The sequence below is a fragment of the Rutidosis leptorrhynchoides genome, chromosome 10 (assembly GCF_046630445.1).
Source record: "Rutidosis leptorrhynchoides isolate AG116_Rl617_1_P2 chromosome 10, CSIRO_AGI_Rlap_v1, whole genome shotgun sequence".
Taxonomy (NCBI): Eukaryota; Viridiplantae; Streptophyta; class Magnoliopsida; order Asterales; family Asteraceae; genus Rutidosis; species Rutidosis leptorrhynchoides.
In genome coordinates, this window is record NC_092342.1 from 317,539,011 (window position 1) to 317,544,071 (window position 5,061).

Below are 5,061 nucleotides of genomic sequence, written 5' to 3' on the forward strand. Positions count from 1 at the left end.
TACGGAGTAAATATATATGTAAATCGATTGAGAGAGTTTAGAGAAAAATATTTTCAACTTTCTATGAAATAATGAAACCTATTGAATTCTATTTATAATAGATTTTTGAATTATTAAAGTGAATTATTAAAGTATGAATTATTAAAATGAATTATTAAAGTATGAATTATTAAAGTGAATTATTAAAGTATGAATTATTAAAGTGAATTATTAAAGTATGAATTATTAAAGTGAATTATTAAAGTATGAATTATTAAAGTGAATTATTAAAGTTAAAGTAAAGTAAAAATAAAGTAAAGGTAAAGTTTAAGTATAGTAAAAGTATAAAACTATGTACGTATAATACGCGTATAAATATATATAATATTAATTTAAATCGTTATATATATTTAATAAAATAAAATATAAATATCGTTATCTTTATCATACTAGTTAAGTAATGAGTTGTCAAAAGTGGTTCTAGATATTTATAAAAGTTATATACGTTTTAATAATAAAGTTCTTTTTAAACTAAAAACGTTTTTGTACGTTTAAAACTAAATAGATCAATCGAGTCTTTATGAGATTCAATCTTCCACTATCCTTTGTCTAGTTCTCAATGATTGACAATTTGTTCTTATTTATAAATCACTTTACCATTTTCCGAATATTGTTAAAATGGAAAGATTTCTCAAATCAACGTGGGCCTTTCAACAGAGACTTGTAATCATAATTCAATATATCTGATAATTCAATCATTTGATCTTATCTTCTAATTCCATTGATAAACATTTTGAAACAGATACAATCATATAAAGTATTTAATCTAATATTTTGTTTACGTTTCAAGTTATAATATATATACACATATACATATATAATCATATTCGTTTAATGGTTCGTGAATCGTTGGAACTTGGTCGAGGTTGAATGAATGTATGAACATAGTTTAAAATTCTTGCAATTTAACTTAACAAATATTGCTTATCGTGTCAGAAACATATAAAGATTAAAGTTTAAATTTGGTTGGAAATTTCCGGGTTGTCACAGTACCTACCCGTTAAAGAAATTTTGTCCCGAAATTTGAGTGGAAAGGTCGTGAATGATAATAAGTATTTTTCATGATGCATACGGGCTGAAAATTAGAGTTTTATCATCAGCGAATAATTTGGATAAACAATCCATTTATATGAAGAGTACGAATGAAGCTAACATAGAAGAGTGAAATGAGTAAGTGTAGATTCATCTTATCATTTGACGTAGATATGATTGATTCCCAGATTTCAAGGGATTTGAAGAAAATCTTCTTAATAAGATTTGACTCTCCGGTAATCAAGGGAATTAGGATCTGCTTTAAATGCGATCGTCCATTTTAATTGTTCTGTAGGAGATTTTCTTATAAATTCACCTCCTTCGTTTCCTTACAACTCACAACTTCTGTTGATGCATTTTATGCAACTCCCAATACATCTACCCACGCCCATTGCAGGTACAACAGTTTACAGGCCACCATGATTGCTCATTATTATCCTATCCGTGTTTGTATCTGGTTACAAGAACTGCAGGAACGAGATTTAGATGTTTGACTATGTTAGACTTAGTCAGATGTACGAGTGAAGCCTCACTAGTACGGATGACAGGCTCATACGCACGGTTGATGCTGAGCTAAGTCACAATTACAACCTAAATGAGAAGACACGAGTGAGTGATCACCCGTACGGCTGATGAAGCCAACTCGTACGTGTGATGAATGAATCATATGGGTGAGTCAACAGCAGGGGTATATAAAGTCTTATATTCTTCATTTTAGGTTAAGCCTCTCATTTGTTACACACACTCAGATCCAGTGAGCTCCTCCGATTCTCTCTCAGTCCAAATCACCCAGGTGGTGAATAATAGCTCTAGGTGTTGATCTAATCACACTTGATTTAGTTGTGGTTTGACTAAATTAATCAAAAAAAAAACTTCACCTATTCACTAGAGGGTTTGATTCACTTATTCCGCCATTGTGTGAGTTAAATCTGTTGATTTCTAAGTTCCTAGTCATGTTTCATCACCTTCTATTCTTTCCCCCTCAACTCATATTTTAAAGTATTCATCAATATGCTCCATCCAGTTCTGATTCTCGATATACTTCTAACTTTCATATCGGTCATTCTTCTTTTTCATCTACCGCTGGAAGAATCTATTTACTTCTACTATACTCTTGGGTTTATAGTATTTCTAGTTCTCCCGTGTCTTTATATTGCTATATGCATCGATATATATGATTTATAATTTCTGGTTTGTCGTTGGGATTTATATGTTCCCTTATATTTCAAAGTCTCTGCTTCTGTCTTCTATAATCATTATCATTCACAGTTAATGCTCTCTTTTATTTGCTGCAATTTATACCCCAATTTCTATTTCGGAGTTTTGTCCTTTCATTTCTTCTTCTTGCGATTAAGCACCGCTTGTAATGGTCCAGAATTCACAGATATGAATTTCGGAATGAACATTGTTAATGTTCTAGGAAGGAAATTGTGATGGCACGATCTTGACTTGTCAAATTACTAGAATACCTTGGAAAAGGCCGAATCATCAAGAAATATTTTCTTGATATTTTAGAGGTTAAATAGAATACAAGAGTCGTATAACATGGCACATGATGATGTTATGATCTGTGAATCATCACGTTCCATTTAGGAACTCAGCATGATTTACTGTAATATAATCACATTGATCAAGTGTCATTATATTATACTAATTCATGCTTCAGTTCCCAACATTACTTCAAAATATTCCTATTTTAAACTTGAATGTTTCAGAATTTAGAAACTAAAATAGTTTCTTTTATGATGTAATACAGATAGCGCGAAGAGGTAAATGATTTCAAATAAGAAAAATTAAGAAAATATCTTCAGAAATATGGAGGATATTTATAATGAAAGATATGATGATATTTTAGAATTTCTAATATCAGAGGATGATGAAGAATATTGTCCGCAGGGGTTTAGAGTCAGGAGCAAGGTATTCGTTAATGACTTCAGCAGGTACTGAATTATTTGGATCCTTTGAAGTCATGTCCAGTCTTTGTAATTTGTCCTCAGCCTCCTTCCTACTTTGCTCAATCCGTTTTCCAGTTCCAAAACTTCTCTTTTTCTGCGCTTTGCCAGCACACTTCATCATTATAATCCAGCTTTTACCGTTTAAAGTCGTTTATAGTTTTTGCTGCTTCATCAGCATTTTTTTTTCGGAGAACCAATTCATAGTTCGGAGTGTTTTTCAGAAACTTCACATTCAAATTAAGTCCAGAAGATAGACGTTATATATACACATATAACTGTTGGCGTAGACATCCTGCGAGATTTCAAAATACTGATTGCTAATTCCCAATGATTCGTATGGCAGTTCTCATTACAAGATGCGAATGAGTAAATGATGGGGTTTCAATGAATAATTATAATGACTTTTTGGAGAGGCTAAAGTCAAAGGGTAATGAAGTTGTTGGTACATTTGCTAATAATGTGGTGGAATGTAAAAGGTTCCCTGGTAACGATGGTGTATATCTCAAGGTTATAATAAGGTTAGTCTGACTGAAAAGTCGAAGTTGACTTGCTGGAGCTGTGACAAAACTGGCTACTTTGAATAGGAGTCGCAAAGTTATTTTTGCTAATAAATGCCAAAGAATCTGACGCGGATACATTGTTTAAACTTTTACTTTGGTTTCAAGAGTTTTTCGGGTACATAACTGTGGGTAACATGTGGTTGGATCATCATCTCGATTGTTCATCATTCGAAGTGTCTTCAGAAATTTTCGAAGGGTTTGAACACAGATTGTAATCGTTAACATACATTTGATGTTCTAACACAGTTTTGAAGTCCAAATATAGCTTGTGAAAGATGTAAGGATCTAAGAGTAATGATTTTGGTCATATCTCAAGTTGAATTTTGAGATTTCAAAATCAGAATATGTAATTAAAATTTGAATGAGTATGGTTGTTTTGATTTCTATAAAAGAATGTATATTGTTGTGAAAGTAGGGAGTATAATGGATGATTTGCTGAATCAGATTCGAAGAATGTAACATATTAATTGTGAATTTATATATCTCTCGGGTATTACCTACCCGTTAAAAAAAATTTCACAATTAATATTTTGTACAAAAGAATTTTATTACAGTCTTTATGAAAATATATATATGTATATTTTCTTCAGATGTAACATAGATTTAATGAGTTAATGTTAAATTAAACTCATTTGATTTACGGTTGAAACTAGAATTGAATAATCCCTAAAGGCTTTAAAAAGTACATAACTTTTACGCGGTATTTCTTTAATGACATTGAAATTATGAATCAATACTTCGTTATTTGTTGATGTATGATGTTCGGTTCATGGAATTCTTGTGAATTTCGCAAAGTACGAATGATGTTATCTGAAAAGTTTCGGGTACATCGATGATGAAAGTGTAAAATCAAATATATACTTGATTTATTATGAATTGAAATTTGTTGAATTGCGACAGAGATTGTAGTTAACACTGGTTAAGTTGCGGCCGAAGGACGTACATTATTGCATATTTGTAATATGAATTAACCGAGTAGTTAAGATTCACACACAATAGCTTAACACGGAAAGATTTATTTCAAAATATATATATATATATATATGTATATATATATATATATGTATATATATATATATATATATATATATATATATATATATATATATATATATATATAATATACATATAATTTCTTCAGAGGGAATGAGTTAATTCTTCATAACTCGTTGATACAATATACACGTTATTGATTCGTAATGATGTCCACAGTGATTCTTAAACTGACGGAGTTTGTGATGTTATCGGTGTTGTTGATTCGGATGTTGACTGTACTGACGATGCTGGTAACGCTGACGGTACTGTTGATGCTGTTGGTAAAGCAAGTTTAGCTTGTTAATCACACACCATTTTTGTCAGGGTTTCTACTCTTCCTTCTATCATTTTGGTTCGTTTAACTGATTTATGGTTAGGGCTAGATTAGATAATCTCTAAGACTTTAGAGATTACATAATCGCCGCGGAATATTTCTCCAA